We start from the raw sequence: 17,513 nt of genomic DNA, 5'->3' as shown, positions 1-17,513 counted from the left end.
TCTGCATCTCATTTATGTTTATTTACCACTTACGGTTTTCTGTTAAAAAAATAATAATAATTTTCACAACCAGCACCACATTAAGAAAATCATGGGCCCTGGGCCATTTTGCTAAAAATATCCTCAAACTGGTAGACATTTAAGAAAATACAGTAGAGTCTCACTTATCCAACACTCGCTTATCCAACGTTCTGGATTATCCAACGCATTTTTGTAGTCAATGTTTTCAATATATCGTGATATTTTGGTGCTAAATTCATAAATACAGTAATTACGACATAGCATTACTGCGTATTGAACTACTTTTCTGTCAAATTTGTTGTCTAACATGATGTTTTGCTGTTTCATTTGTAAAATCATAACCTAATTTGATATTTAATAGGCTTTTCCTTAATGCCTCCTTATTATCCAACATATTCGCTTATCCAACATTCTGCTGGCCCGTTTATGTTGGATAAGTGAGACTCTACTGTAATAGCATTCTAGCATCAATTCATTTAAATTTTAGTTCTCAGGTTTCCTAGTTAAGAATAGCATGCTGTAATGAAGTGTGAATTTTTTAGTTTACAGATGTTATGTTTAATTGTTTAATTGTGTTTTAAAAGGGTCAATATTTCAGTTATTGCATCTCTGCACTCAAGAGTTGGTTGCCATGGAGAAGTGGGCGGAGCCAACTGCTGTTTTGGTGGAGAAGTGCAGGTTTGAAAAAGAAGCAGTTAGTCTGTGCCCTGATGAGGTACAGAGAAGACTGATCCTCAGTTGAAGGGATCAGGGAGACTCAATTGCTTATATTTGAGTCAGTTTAAAATAAGTTTGGTGACTTATTATAAGGTAATCTGTCTCCTGATAGGGAACAGATAATCTGTGATTGTAATGCACAGGGTGACTGCAGTTTAAAGCAGTAGAGAAAGAAGTGACATTTTAAGAAATTTGAAACACCTCATTCTAGCTTTGCAACTGTTAATCTAAGTGCCTCTAAAGAGAAAGTTATTGTGACCATTAAGCTTTGTGCCTGAATAAACGTGTTATTGTTCTTTCAACCATGTAAGCCTCTCTCACATATATTACCATCAAAAGTAAACAAGAAGAAGAAAAACAAAATTGAAAAGGTCTCCTCCCTGAGTAGCTAGTGGCTGCATCTTCCCATAGTGGTGGCAAGAGTTGATAATTCCCTTTACATCTGGTGGCCGCATTATAAACATCTTTACATTTAGTGGCAGCGTTTAAATAAAAACATCTTTACACTGGTGGCAACGGTTATATATAATATATTTAATTAAATGAAAACAACAACACCTCCACACATGCACTCTTCAAAGAAGAAAAAAATAGTGAATGAAGTATAGATGTTGTGGCTGATAGGAGAGATAACACCAAGAGCGATCCTTTGTTTGAGGCCGAAAAGGACGGTTTTATTTTCAGCAGAGACTCAGTGGAATTTCCTCCAAAAGCAAACCAGAGTGAGGATAAAGGCGTTGACGTTCCCTTTTATACATCTTCAAATACAGGCAAACAAAGAAACATGCTCTTACATACATGTCGTCATCAGTACATCACTTCATATGTCTACATACATGGGCATATTTATGCATGTCTCAGCATTTTCCTATCTAAGCCCTCTACAAGCAGCTTGCAGCAAGTTACAGACAACTAGGGTTCAGCTATAGACATTAATCAGGGGCCTACCTTTGACTTGACAGGGGAGAAAAGTCCACTTCTCCCTCCATTAATTGTACCAGGGACCATCTCGCACTGGAATGTACAGATAACAGGCCCCCCCTTCTCTTCCCTGTCCTGCCAGTTTGTGCATCCCTAAGAATCTAACACACAAAGCGGCTGATTTTTCTACATTTCAGTGCTTCTAATGTGTATACATTATATATCTGAAAATCTATATTTTCCAGTTCCCCGTCATAGATATTTTCATTTGTTCCACAAACCTTCTCTAAATCTGTTTGAATTGATCTCCAGCCTTCTGTAGGTCATAGTTTGAAAAATACTGTTTTTCATCTTTTGCTCCTCCTCCTAGGAGTAAAAAAGACTAACCAATATTTTATTTATTTATCATGTCAGAAGCAAATGGAGAATACAGTTATAATGTATTTAAGAAACCACAAAATAAATCTCCTTTGACCAAATACTGGCCACTTGGAGTGCCTCTAGTGTTGCTGTAAGAAAGCCCACCATTGTGCATGTGGCAGGGCTCATACTGCATTGTAGTAGGTGGTCTGTGGTTTGCTCTTCTCCACACTCACATGTTGTGGATTCCACTTTGTAGCCCAATTTCTTAAGATTGGCTCTGCATCTCGTGTTGTCAGAGCACAGTTTGTTCAGTGCCTTCCAATTCGTCCGGTCTTCTGTGTGCCCAGGGGGAGTTTCTCATCTGATTGAGGTTCTGGGTTTTAACCTGCCAGTTTTGGATTCTCGCTTGCTGAGGTGTTCCTGCGAGTAGATCTTAGAAAGATGTTTCTTGATTTAAGGTTTTGGCATTCTGGTTGATATTCGAACAGAGGATGGGCCTGAGATGTACATGCCTTGGTCCTTTCATTATTGGCTGCTACTTCCCAATGGATGACAGGTGTTGCAATACTGGCTACAAAGTATAATTTCTCCAGCAGTGATGGGTGTAGACATCCTGTGATAATGTGGCATATCTTATTATGAGCCACATCCACTGGCATAGATGAATCTCTGTCCCTTTTGGCAGTAAATGTTAAACATTGATGGAGCAAGCACGCTCCCCTGAGACAAGCGGTCCTTCTGTTTTTACTTCCAGACAGGGGACTACTACTCACCAATAGAAAAATACATATTCTGAACAAAACACATCCCATTGCCTTGGGAGCATTCTGTACCAGAACATGGCTTTATTTGTTTTGGGGAGCCAGAAATCAACTAACAATCTACATAGACAAATACTTTTAATCACAATTCATTTCATATTTATTGTATGAAATGTTTGCTATTGGTCTCTGTGTTAGTAATAGGGGTTTGGTGATGACCTCCCATGTAGCATGTGAACGTGACTAGTTTTAACATGGCCAGAACTGGTAACATAGCAGGCTGAACCTATTAGAAATCTAATCTAATATTTTATTAGAAAAGTAAGAATAGAAATGTTTGGTAGATCTGCACCACCCTTAACTACAATCTCCTTAAAATGTTGAGTCATTTATGCCTCTAAGCCTTGGCAGGGCACAGAATCAAGTGTTATCATCTATGCTGAAGAGCAATATAAAGTAGAAAGTATTAACAACATGATGATAAAACCACAAGAAATCTAATAATGCAAGCTATAACTCGCATTGCTGCCTCTGTTATTGAGTTATTTATCTTCATATCCTCTAGTGTGTCATGTTGTCATGTGTCATCTCTGCCTTTTGATAGTTCACAATGGGGCCATCCTGATGTAGCAGAAGGAGCGGATACAGTTTGCACCTGATGTGACAAGGCACTTATCTCACATTAAGACATGCCTTTCAAATACAGCCACTGACTGTTATCATTATAGTAGCTTTGAAGATACCAAAAGCCTACAAAATTAAAATAACTAAAGTGTGCAAGGTTTCTGTAAGATTTAGAAATAACATCTTGTACTGCACGACATCTTATCTTTGATCATTTAATATATTGATTCGTACCTAATGGTTTTGCAGATAGGTTCTGTTATTTTACTGTTATTAGCCTTGTTTCATTAATATTAACCATCAGATGGAGAGGAGGATTAACAGGGGTTGGACTTGGATGTTGAATGTTGGACTGAAAATAATGATGATGATAATAATAATAATAATAATAATAATAATAATAATAATAATAATAATTTTTATTTCTAATTCACCCCTTCTCATGGCTCGAGGCGGGGCACAAGATAATTTAAGCGCATTCATCATAAAAACATGTTAAAATACATGGAAGATTTTAAAATTCATAGTTAAAACTGACTGTGTAGGCCTGCTGGAATTGCTGACGCTTGTGTTCTCTTCCAACTCTGTGAGTCTAGGAGCAGTTCCTGGACCTAGTTCAAAAAGTTCTAGTTCTAAAGCAGTGATGTCATCAGTGTTTACTTGTGATACCTTTGTTGTCATAGTAACTAACAGTTGATACCCAACTGTCTCATTACCTTGATCTTGAGGAAGATTGAGGCAGGTTGGTTGTGTCTTAAGGCAAAGCCAAACTTTTGAGATGGGGTGCCACTGCTCCAAACCTTTTCGTTCACACTTCTTTTGGAGAGCAGAGGTATGTCATTTAGTCTGGGCAACTTGCTCATTTACAAAAATCAAAACAGGATATACAGGTATAAATATGGACATGACAGTTTTATGCCTCTTTAATGCCATTTTAAGTGTATTTATTGTATTTTAATTTTGTTTTTGCCACACTGTTTTTATTTACAAGCCTTTGTAACTTTTTAAACGTTTCTAATGTGGGATTGTTAGCCACCTTGAGTCCCCACAAGGGAAAGGCAGGGTATAATTAATTTAATAAATATATTAATAATAGCATAATATAAAAACAATTTTAATAATTACAGCAGTCACCACCATTTAAGATGCCAATTATTTGATGTTGACTGAAGAGATCTATGATTTACAATAGCATTATAAATTATACTTTTATAATACAACTTGAGAATTTTTTTGGAATATATTTGAATATATGTACATATATAAGGAGAGAGAATGAGAGAGGGTGGGAGGGAGAGAGAGACTCTCAATTGGGATATTTATTAATTGGAATTGGGCTTTTGACTACCCTCTTAATTATTCAAAACATCAGAGAGAAAAATGTGTCCAATTGGCAAAATTTCTGTGCTCCAGTAATGGATAGCAAAGTGATAATAAATTAAAGCAAAGCAGAATGAAGTTGATTAGTGTCTTCTTAAACCCAGAAGGGACAATTAAAGATTGGGAAACAATAAAGGATTAATGTGGATAAATAAATTTCCAACGTCTAGAGCAGTGGTTCTCAATCTTCCTAGTGCCGCTACCCTTTAATACATTTCCTCATGTTGTGGCATCCCCCAACCATAAAATTATTTTTGTTGCTATTTCATAACTGTAATTTTGCTACTGTTATGAATCTTAATGTAAATATCTGATATAAAGGATGTGTTTTCATTCACTGGACCAAATTTGGCACAAATACCAGATACACCCAAATTTGGATACTGGTGGGGTTGGGGAGGGAGGGGAATTGATTTTGTCATTTGGGAGTTGTAGTTGCTGGCATTTATAGTTAACTTACAATCAAAGAGCATTCCGAACTCAATCAACACTGGAAATTGACCAGACTTGGCACACAGAACTCCCATGACCAACAGAAAATACTGGAAGGGTTTGGTGTGCACTGATTTTGAGATTTGGACTTGTAGTTCACCTACATCCAGAGACTGAGCACTGTGGATTCAAACAATGTTGGATCCGTCTGGTTAAAAAAGGAAGAGAAGGACAGGTGGAGAGATCCTCAGCTTTTTCTGCCAAAGGGGTTCCTAAGACCATCAGAAATATGTGCTTTCTAATGGTCTTTGGCGATGTTTTTATGGCATTGAGCACATGGAACATTTCAAAAGGCATTCTAATATTCTCCTCAGTGATTCATATCTTGGCTTCTCTTTCCTTTCTCTTGTCTTTCTGCAGATACCTTGCAAGTTAATTATTGGTAATTGTCATGTTTTCTGCTTGGGATGTTCATTGACATTATGTGTCACTTTTTTTTCTGCAGAGAGCTGAAGTGTTAAAGGAAAATAAAAAATTGTTCCTAGAACTTGTCAATGTTTGCTGCGAATTCAGTAAGAATATCCTAACTTGTGTTTCTCTTGATTTCAAAAGAAAAGAAAAGAAAAGAAAAGAAATGCAGCATCAAAACTGACTTAAGAGACATAGGTCAGAGTATCGAATCAGTTCAATCTAATTCCCTGACTACATTCTATCCAAACATTTTTTATGTACATTTCTGTGGAGTCTTGACTCTGTGGGCCTGGACTTATTTCTATCCCTGGCACCAACTTGACTAAGCTTTCCAGATCCACCTCTGAAAAAATGTGTCTGATGCTCACGCTAAGGTTCTGGTCTTAACTTCCTTTTCCTCTGTAACGTGGAGATAAGATTAACCTAATTTATGGATCTGTAGTCTGAATCAGTGAGATCGGATAAGGCATTTGTTATCACTGGGGCAATGTACTATCTAAACTGCCTAATTTTGAACCTGTGAAATGTCATTAAAATATACACTTCACTTTCATTTCAGCATACGAAAGCTTTTGTCCCCTCATTAGTAGAAAACTGTTTTCAAAGCAGGACAGTTTTCTGTTTAATAGCTTGACTGGAGTTTTGTGTGTGTGGTATGTTATACTTCAAAACATATAGTTACAGCTTCAATAATAACATGTTGCCAGCATGAAGTAATGGTTTGAGTGTTAGATTAGGTTGCAGAGAAACGAAGATTCAAATCCCTTTTCAATCATGAAAACCCACTGCGTGACCTTAGGCAAATCACACTCTGTCAGCCTCAGAGGGCAACCCCCTCTGAACAAATTCTGTCAAGAAAACCGCATGATAGATTTGCCATAAGAGTCACACCATATCAAAACTTACTTGAAGGCACACAGCAACAACCAAAAGTGTTATCTATTTAAAGCTTGTAGTAGAATCATACAACAACAACAAAACTATTTATATACCGCTCTATCTCCGATAAGGACTCGAGAGCTGTTTACACATCATAAAAACATTCAATACATAATATAATACAAAATACAAAAACCAATATAATAGCAATTAACAAACATGTTTAAAATTCCAACATTTTAAAACAATGTAATACCTAGTAAGAGCATAGAATCATAGAATTGGAAGAGACCTCAAGAGTCATCCAGTCCAACCCCTTACATGCAAAAATATGTAATCAGTGAGTTAGATCAAAGGATTTCTCTTTTGATCCATAAATGTCTTTGTTTTCAAAAATAAACTATATAAATCAGCATAATTTCTTTAAACCATCCTTGTGGCTTAACACATTTCAACTTCTGGATAGTGAGAAAGTAACATATTTTTCCGGTGTATAAGACGAGTGGGCGTATAAGACGACCCCCAACTTTTCCAGTTCAAATATAGAGTTTGGAATATATTCACCATATAAGACTAGCCCTCTTCCAAGTTTGCTCATGCCTGGTGTAGCTGCAGCCCTTGTTTTGGCCTTTCGGAATAGTCTGAAATAGGAAAACACCAACACAGTTCATTCCAGCAGCTTTCCCAGAAGAGAGTGTTGTCCTTTGTGGGATACTTTCTCACGTGGTGCTCACTGTCCAATGGGAAGGGGGTGCGTGAAAGCCATGGGTGGGTCTCGGCTGCGGCAGGAAGGAAGGAGCCTCTCTGGCTAAGCATGGAGGGGGTTTTGGCCAGGTACAGCTCCCAGAAAGTCAGCAAGGCCAGCTGGCGGCCCCTGCCCCCCTCCGCCATCCAACCCCCAGAGGTCTTTGCCATGCAATCCTGGGACAACGAGGTGAAGCCTTGGAGGAGATGGACCTTGGCAAGGCCATTGGAGAGGTCTGGCCCTCACCAAACTGCAACTCCCATGAATCCATAGCATCGAGCCATGGCAGTTAAAGTGGGGCCAATGCATTAATTCTATAATATAGAACAGGCATGGACAAACTTCAGCCCTCCAGGTGTTTTTGCTGAAGTGGAAAGGAACAAAAGTGATTAAGGTGTGCTCCTCCTGGGCTCTGCCTCCCGTTTCCCTTGCCTCTCCTTCCTGACTCTGAGTCTGGTTCGGAAGTTTTAACACCTAGCATATAAGATGACCCCTGACTTTGAGAAGATTTTCCTGGGTTAAAAAGTCGTTTAATACACCAGAAAATAGGGTACATTCTATTCTCCATTGGGTCATGAAAACCCACTGGATATCTGTATGATATTAAGGCTTTCATAGCATCAGAGCAAGTACAAGTGCAAATTTGAGTTAGGCTGTTTTTGAGTTTAGCTATTCTGACAGCTAGCATGGTAGAGTGGTTGGAGCTTGAACTATGACTCTAGAGACCAGAATTCAATTTGTTCCATGATTGAGCTCTTAACTCAAAACGCCCTTATCTCAAAATGAAATTTCCCATTAAAATGCATTGAAATGCTATTAATCCATTCTGTCCCCCATTTTTGTTACATATTTTTGAATAAGAAAAGGTGCTTTATAAATAACAAATAATTTATGCACATTCACATGGAACAACAAAGAAGAAAGATCAACTTTAAAGTGGTAGAAGCACAAAGTTGTGGTAAGGAAGCACAAAGAGGAGAGGCAGCAGCATCGTTTTCTTCATACTGTATTCATTCCAGCATCTCCCCTCTCTTGCTCTTTCTCTTTCTTCATGAAGTCAAACATACCAAATATAAAAAAAACACACAAAATCAACTATCCCAAAGTTCCTCAAAGCAGGCAGCAATCTCTCAAAGCAGATAGAGGCACAAGGCTGCTCCCTGAAGCCCTGTACTCTGGTGCTAGCACTCCCTCTGCCTCTAGCTCTTAACTCAAAGTGCTGGTTGTATGTCAAAGCAAAACCAGGATCAAATGACATTCTTAACTCAAAACACTTAAGTTAGGATTCTCTTAAGCCGAGATTTCACTGTACTGTGAAATAAACAAAGACAAATGGGCACTTTTTGGTTGCATTCACACAGTTTTCTGTGACACACCTAAATAATCTGTTGTGCAGCCCACTGCCTCCAGAAGTCATAAAAGGAATGGAATGAAGTCCTAATTGGGTGCCATTGCACTGCCGCATGATCTCAGATTCAATAAAATTGATTCTGGAAAGGCACATAATTTACTAAAGAGCATATGTAGACAAAAAGCATGTTCGAGATAAGCTGTTACATGGCCCAGGGAACAAAACAGAGCCTTTCAGCATCCCATACATATGTCTCAGGACACAAAAAAGGTTCCAATAAAAGGCTGGAGCCATCATAGGCCATCATAGGACATGCCTTTAATATGACACAGCCAGGCAACCCAGAAGAATACCACTGACTATGATATCCAAAATATCTGAAAGGTCTTAGTTAATCCATAGGTTAAACATTCAATCTACTGGGTTGAGGTTCCAAGTTCATTTCCCAGTAAATAACACTGTTTTGTTTTTTTAAGCAAGATTTTAGGGATTGAACCTGAATCCGCATGTCCTTTATCACCTCAGATGTTTAAAGCAATCCCTTTCTTTAAAATGTTTCACTTCCTAGTGGTTTTATTTATTTATTTATTATTCAGACTTATATGCCGCCACTTCCCTAGGGCTCGGGACGGCTTACAAGAACAGGCTAAAATCTAACAATTTAAAAACATCTTTAAAACATCTTTTAAAAAATCTTAAAAACACTCCCCCAGGGCTCGGAGTGGCTTACAAAAACAAGCTAAAATCTAAGCAATTTAAAAACAGTAATAACAGCAATAATGACTTGTAAAAACCACAAGGAACTTCTCATGTGCCACTCAGGTTGCACTATTTTTTAAAATAATGTTGAAAAAACTTATGGTGATTTCCAAATAGCATTGAAAATACCTATGGCGCTTCTTGTCCAACAGGAAGAAGTATTCATAAAGTTCTTCAATTTTTTCAAAAGACACTAATGTTATTTCTCTCCTCCAGCAATGGTTCCTGCAGCCAGTCAGAAATTGGAGAGATACGTGATCAACATGTATTTTATGAAGAATTTGTGAAGAATCTCTACCAAAAGCATCAAAGAGATTTATCTGAACTGCTCCAGGAGCATGTAAGTGGGGCTGGAGTTTGACAGAGATTCTTCTGTAGTGTTCTTTGATCACAATCTCATGCACTCCTCTCATGAGATTCTGGTTTAAATTTAAAAGGCGGCTCGCCATTTCTTCAATCTTATATGTTGCTCCTCCACTTTATTAGAGCATGGGTCAGCAAGAGGAAACCAAATTTTAAAGGATGGCTTCTTCTTCATCTTTTATAATCCAAATACTCTTTTCCATGCCAGAGTTGGGGGCTGTGGGCGGTTCTCACTGAACACCAGCCCCCTATTTCCTCCCTTTGAGAATGCATATTCAGTTCTGTGTGGGAAATGGAAGGTTGTAACTAATGTTATTTCTCTCCTCCAGCAATGGTTTCTGCAGCCAGTCAGAAATTGGAGAGAGATATACATGATCAACATGCATCTTATGAAAAAAATGTGCAGAAACTATACCAGAAGCATCAGAGTGATTTATCTGAACTGAAAGAGAGGGTAAAACTTCTATACCATAGAATGTGAAAAGCTACAGAGAAAGTATGAATCATCCCTTTCAGGTAAGTTGTAGTTTGTTTGATTTACTTGTCCTACATGTGTTTTTGAAAGTGTTGACATAGAAAATGTTTCTTTTCATAATATTAAATAAATATTATAATCCTGAGAGTCTGATGATTGCTCAGTACATAATATTTTCATTCTCAAATGAAATTATCGTTACTACACATACAGTAATACAGGATGATGGGCAAGTAAAGATGTATACAGTTATTTTAAACTTTTTTTAATTCTGCCCTTCATTTAGAAAAACAGTTCTAGCAAGAAACTTACATGCAGACACATCTGAGATTTTAAAATGGATTCAGAGTGGTTTGATGATCTAAAATCTATAAATTTATTACACATGCATGTGTATATAGTAAATGTATAAATCATAGAGAAACAAGTCAACAAGGTTGCCCCCAAATGAATCAATTTTAAATGCTCAAGTGAGAAAATAGGAGTTAGGTAATAAGTCTAACAGGTATGTCTGTTGGGTAAGCTGTTAGGTGAGGCCTCACATTCCAGAGTTAGGACATTAGCCCCGAAAATACCTTCTGTCATATTTTTTTTTGCTGAGGCTAGAAGGTGCACTTCCAAAGCAAAGACTATGTATGAGGGAGCGGCAATCCTGGATCCCAGATCATTTAGGCCAGTGGTTCTCAATCTGGGGTCCCCAGATGTTTTTAGCCTACAACTTCCAGAAATTCCAGCCAGTTTACCAGCTGTTAAGATTTCTGGGAGTTGAAGGCCAAAAACATCTGGGGACCCCAGGTTGAGAACCACTGATTTAAAAATGAACATTAGCATATTGGCTTTGGCCCAAAAGCAGGAAACAATCAGCTCAAGATCTCAAAATTGTGGTTTTATTATTCCAGGCAGTTTGGAACATATTTAACTTAACATTTTGTTTCCAACACACCTTCATGGGAGGCCCTATAGAAAGTATCTTGCAATAATCTAAATACGAGATTACCGAAACATGAATAATTTTTGTGGCTAAAAGCTAACTGGGTCCAGAAACTGCCCCAATTGGTACACCACCCACAGATGAGTAAAGGGACTGTATCCCACCTAAACCCTGTGACCAAGATGGATTAGCAAGTATCCCCAGACTCTGCATCTGCTCTTTGGAGGAAGTGCAGATGCATTCAGAAGAGTCTCCCTTCCTCATTGCAGAGCATTGCCCTACCAGAGTCTGCTTGTCTTTTTTTCTTTCTTTCCTATCCTTTGTGTCCAAGGGGACACCCGGATGTATTGTTACTATCCTGCTGGGAGTTTTCTCTTATGTCCCCATAAGCTAAAGCTGACAGATGGGTGCTCACTCTGTCTTGCAGATTCGAACTGGCAACCTTCAGGCCTCCAGGTCAGCAGTTCAGCCGGCATAAGGGTTTAACTGTAAAACAACTTGCAAGAATCTATGCTGCTACAACGTTAGCATCTTTATGTGCCTTTTGTATTTGCTATAGCTATTGGGGCCACGCCTAACTTTCAGAATTGTGTAAGAAACCATACAGCTTTCTAGTTGGTCTTTGACAGTCATAGATTAAGCAATGTCATTGAAGTTAGGGTTTTGCTTGAACCACTTCACTACTTTCAGCAATTAATTATGTAATCCAAGGGTGACTGATGAACAAGTATTTCTTTTCAGATATTTATATTTCATTGCTCCTGAACAGAAATCAGTGGTGAGGAATGATTGGAGCTGCAGTCACAAAAAACATCTGAAGAGTCACATGTTCTGCTGACCTAACTCTTAACAGACTTGAGTAGCAAGTTTCAAAATCCATATTGTGGAATTTTTTTAATGTACAAAAGCTATTTCTGCTAAGGAATCTTGTTGCCCCATTTATAAATAGATGTTCTTTCGTTTATCATCTTAATGTGATAACATTTCTTGACTTTACATTAGAGAACTATGTCTTATCTTTGGCTGTACTTTATCTTGCAGAAAAAAATTGCTGACTTAAAAAGTGAAAGGGATTCCCGGCAACCCTAGAGAGTGAAGATATATTAGCACTGGAGGGAATGGATTTACGACGAGGTTGGCATGCATATATTGGCTATGATAAAAGGAAATTTGAAAAAAAAAATTGGTAACCATTTCATTAGATCGGCTTTAATAAAGATTTGGGAAAAATATAAAATACGATTCTTTAATAATAAGATCCCAATGTGGATTTCACCCCTGGAAGCGGAACAAAGAAATATCTTAGGGTGGACTATTTGGCCAAAATATAAGGATATTTTGACAAAAAAGCAAGAGTTGAAATCACAAGAAGAAATAAAAGAGAATTTTCCGGGTACCTCATGGTTTCAATTTGTCCAATTAAAAGAACAGTTTAACAAGGATAAGAGAATTGGATTTGGTGAGGTTGATAACTGATGGGAAAAAATTATGATGAGTAAGAAGAAAACAATATCTAAAATTTATGTCATATTATTGGAATGGACAACAGAAACAGAGGAGATTAAAAACTGTATGATAAAGTGGGCCAAAAATATTGGCCGCCCAATCAAATTAATGGAATGGGAAGAGGTATAGAATAAAAAACTAAAATATACATACGCCTCGGATTTGAAAGAAAATTGGCTAAAAATATTTCATCGGTGGTACATGACCCCAAAAAACTAGGTTTAATGTATAAAAATTATGATATGAAGTGTTGGAAATGTAAATCCCAGGAAGGATCGTTTTACCACCTATGGTGGTTATGTAAAAAATCAAAAAGATTTTGGAAAATGATTCACCAAGAAACACAATTAATATTACAAACGAAGTTCCCACTAAAACCAGAATATTATTTATTAGGAATCTTAGATGATGAGACTAAATTTGACAAAGATGATGATATTTTATTTACATATTGTGCCACTGCTGCTAGGATGACTTTTGCGAAAGCGTGGAAACTGGAGGAGACCCCGGAAAAAGACCTGTGGATTCATAAATTAGAAGAAATACAAAATATGGACAAGCTTACATTCCTTTTGAAAGAAACGAGAGGAAAATCTGTGAGGACAAATTGGAGTAAACTGGAAGAATATGTTAAGAAATAATTTGAATTATGTTTAATAACTTTGTTTAATTGGAAAATGATAGTTTTGAATACAGTGTTATAAAATAGATATCTGAAGAATGGAAGTTATACTTCCCCCTTAGATTGATGTTCCCTGAACTTTGTTAATCCCTATGGTGTTTAATCCCTATTCTTTGTTTTCACCCCCCCTTTTTTTTTCTTTTTTCTTTTCTTTTTTTCCCTTTTCTGTTTTTTTTGCACCTATCCCCGTTTTTAAATGTGCACTGTATTTGAAAATAATAAAAATAATTTAAAAAAGTGAAAGGGATTCCTTGAATGAAAAGTTCAAATTAGAAGAGCAAAAACAAATAGCCAAAGAAAAAGCAAATCTTGTATGTATGTATATATCTGAATAATTATAGAACTCCTTTGCTACAGTCATGTCTTCTGAAAGAAACATTCAGATGTCTATCTAACATAAATATTTTATGTTGAAAATCTTTTCAGGGAGCCAAAGTAAAAAACCAAATGTTAAATCAGAGATGAGCGTAGTGTATTTATTTATTTATTTAAAACATTTCTATTCTGCCCTTCTCATCCCGAAAGGGACTCAGGGCGAAACACCACATATCTACGGCAAACACTCCACGCTGGGACATAAAATAATTATAAATATACACAAACATTAAAATCAGTTATATCTACGTTAAAATCAGCTATTGAAACCAACTCAGGACACCATGCTGGCTCCGGTCAAAGGGGTAGGTTGACCCACAGCCAAGTCTTTGCCATCTTTCTGAAGGACAGGAGGGAGGGGGCTGATATAATCTCGCCAGGGAGGGAGTTCCATAGCTGGGGGGCAATCATTGAAAAGGCCTCCTCTCTCGTCCCTGCCAAACCCGCCTGTGACTGGTGGGAGTGAGAGCAAGGCCTCCCCAGAAGATCTTAGTCTTTGTGGTGGGTTGTAAAAGGAGATGTGTAGCCTTCATAGCTGTTTCTGAGGTCTCCAAAGGTCCACCTGTACCCCAATTTTTGAAGAGATCAGTTCTTTAAAGCAAAAGTTGATCTCTGGTTTACTTTCTGGTTAGTGAAAGACCTTTTTGTGGCCCAGAAGAGGCCAACATGCTGAAATGTTTGTCTGCTTCTTGAGCCAAGAGAAGGAGGAGCTGCTTCCTCCCTTCTCCCCACCAATGAAACAGTTCAGCTGCTGTTTCCAATGGGAAAAGGAGCTGCGGCTTCCTTTCTTTTCTCCGCTAAGGAAGGAATTCATCTGCTTATTCAATTGATTGAAGAAACAGTGGGTTGTTCTCGGCTAAGGATCTTCCTTGTGAGGAGAAGGGGGAAAGTGAGCTTTTTACCAAATCTGGCACTTGGAGCTGCTTTCAGGAGCTCAGTGCAGGTAGCCTGTACCCCAACATTTAACTCTTCCCTTCAGCTACTACTTTCACAGGTTACTCTATTTTCTGAGCCCAAAAATACAGCATTTAGTATTATCCATAGTTTCACTTATCCACATGCAACCCTGATACTGGAATCATATTGTTTTTTCTCTTAAAACATTTCTCAGTTTTGTTTTCAGAGCCTGACCCAGCTGACAATGGATGGTTTTCTTTGTGCACTCCATGAATGCACACCAGTGGAGGATATCTGTCCCTGAGCCAGATCTAACAGAAAGGCATAAAAGGCAGCCCTGGACTCCTTTTTGGGACACTTTTGCGATGTCATCGCCTTATTTGTTTCCTACATTATGTTTGGCTTCATTTTTTCTTATCATCCACCCTCATGCACGGGTAGTGACAATCAGACACTCTTGCCTCTACAGGGATTTTTTTCTGGTTATGCACTTGTACTTTCACAAGCACTACCTCCTCAATTCCTGGACTGGGTTGCCACAGTCCTTTTGAGCCTTTGTTGTGTTTACATGTATACCTTGTACTTCCGCCTGGTTATGCACTGTTTTGTTTTGTTTTCACTATGTGCCTTAATAAACAAATAATGTTTGGTACAACTGAATCAATGTCGGTTTGCTATGTCCCACCAACCTGGACTTTAGCTTGCTAGTCTCCACTAGTGTGCATTCACAGGGTACACGAAGAAAAAGGACAGGTTGCTTAGCTGTAACCATGTTTCGCAAGTGGTACTTTGTAAATTCACACAGTCCCACCCATCTGCCTGCAGAAAAGAAGACTGAGAGGAGACATGATAGCCATGTATAAACATGTGAGGGGAAGTCATAGGAAGGAGGGAGCAAGCTTGTTTTCTGCTGCCCTTGAGAATAGGATGCGGAACAATGGCTTCAAACTGCAGGAAAGAAGATTCCACCTGAACATTAGGAAGAACTTCCTCACCGTGAGAGATGTTCGGCACTGGAACTCTCTACCCCGGAGTGTGGTGGAGGCTCCTTCTTTGGAGGCTATAACGGAAAAGCTAATTTTTGTCTAGGTTTAGAAATGCTGATATTGTGGCAAAGGCAGGCAGGAGTTAGCTACTTCTGATTAGTCGATAAATCACCATGGTTACACAGCTTTTGCAGTAGGAATGTATCCGTTTTAGAATGGCTAGCAGGAAAGAGGGGCGGAGCGAGCTGAGAGGAAAAAGAGGGAACAGTTTTGAAATTGGTGAGAGGATCTTTGTTTAAGATCTAGGCTTCAGTTGTAATACTGAAGGAAAAAGAGACTAATTTGAGTAAGTCTTCAGCTAGGTGAAGCTGAGAGACAGTGTGTCTTATGGGACTAAGTTTTCAGTCAGAATATCAAAGGAAAAGAATGACTATGAGATTTAATTTATCCAGCCGGAATGCTGAGGAGAAATATACATTAGAAAGAGAAGAAAGTTGCATAACCAAGTTGAAATACGTTAAACTGTTTTGGAAGTTATATAATAACAGTTTTATGTATTCAAAAGATTGAAAGACAATAGTAATAATACAGTAGAGTCTCGCTTATCCAACGTAAATGGGCTGGCAGAACGTTGGATAAGCTAATATGTTGGATAATAAGGAGAGATTAAGGAAAAGCCTATTAAACATTAAATTAGGTTATGATTTTACAAATTAAGCACCAAAACATCATGTTATACAACAAATTTGACAGAAAAAGTAGTTCAATACACAGTAATGCTATGTAGTAATTACTGTATTTATGAATTTAGCACCAAAATATCATGATGTATTGAAAACATTGACTACAAAAATGCATTGGATAATCCAGAACGTTGGATAAGCGAGTGTTGGATAAGTGAGACTCTACTGTACTAAGTGGAACTGAAGTGAAGTACTTTGTAACAAATACGCTTTATGTGCAAAAGAGTTCATAAATAAACATTTCTTTATTTCAACTTATATACAGTAGAGTCCCGCTTATCCGACTTCCGCTTATCCGACGTACCGTATTATCCGACGCAAGTCAGCTCAGTGGTTGCTCTAGCACAGCAGGCCTCTCCCATCGGAGCATCCAGCCTGCATTGCCACGTCTCGCCCTTCCTGGCAAAATGCAGCGGGCTTCTCCACTCGTTGGGAAGGGCGGGAGGACCTCTGCATGTTGCTGATACTCAATCAGCTGTTCTGCTCGCTGGGAGGAGCGGGGGCCCCTCTGCATGTTGCTCTAAGCAGTTTCTCTAAGAAGTTTCTCTAAGCAGCAACACTTTCGGCTTCTCCGGTCGCCAGGAGGAGTGGAAGTCCGTCTGCATGTTGTTGCCTAGCAACACGCAGTCAGCTGCTCCACTCCCTGGGAGGTGCGGGGGGGGGGGGATCTGCATGTTACTGCATAGAGAAACTTCTCTAAGCAGCAACACTTTCGGCTTTTCTAGTCGCTGGGAGCGGCGGGCTCCCTGCATGTTACTGCATAGAGAAACTTCTCTAAGCAGCAACACTTGGCTTCCCCGGTCGCTGGGAGGAGTGGAAGGCCATCTGCATGTTGTTGCCGAGCAACACGCAGCCAGCTACTCCACTCGCCAGGAGGGGGGGGGGGGCTCTGCATGTTACTGCATAGAGAAACTTCTCTAAGCAGCAACACTTAGTCGGCTGCTCCATTTGCCAGGCGCTGAACAGGAAATGGTGAGAGCCCTGAATGAGCTACAAAACATTCTTGCATTCATCTTATAGGAAGGGATGGCTGTTTTCACTCTAGTGTTCACATAATATTGCTTCTTTCCCTTTTAGAGAAATAATACCTGTCCTTTATTTTGGTTCCGCTTTATGGTCAGGCATTCATAT

The 17,513-nt window shown here is 38.6% G+C and overlaps 1 long non-coding RNA gene across 1 annotated transcript; it reads left to right on the top strand.

Moving 5' to 3' along the window:
* The first annotated feature begins 4,405 nt into the window (after positions 1-4,405).
* On the top strand, positions 4,406-13,546 carry LOC134299258 (uncharacterized). Its single transcript, XR_010006442.1, has 4 exons — positions 4,406-9,764; positions 10,117-10,303; positions 12,235-12,327; positions 13,169-13,546. It is a non-coding gene; the product is annotated as an uncharacterized LOC134299258 (long non-coding RNA).
* The last annotated feature ends 3,967 nt before the right edge of the window (positions 13,547-17,513 follow it).

The sequence above is a fragment of the Anolis carolinensis genome, chromosome 5 (assembly GCF_035594765.1).
Source record: "Anolis carolinensis isolate JA03-04 chromosome 5, rAnoCar3.1.pri, whole genome shotgun sequence".
Taxonomy (NCBI): domain Eukaryota; kingdom Metazoa; phylum Chordata; class Lepidosauria; order Squamata; family Dactyloidae; genus Anolis; species Anolis carolinensis.
This window is presented reverse-complemented; position numbering and strand designations above follow the sequence as displayed.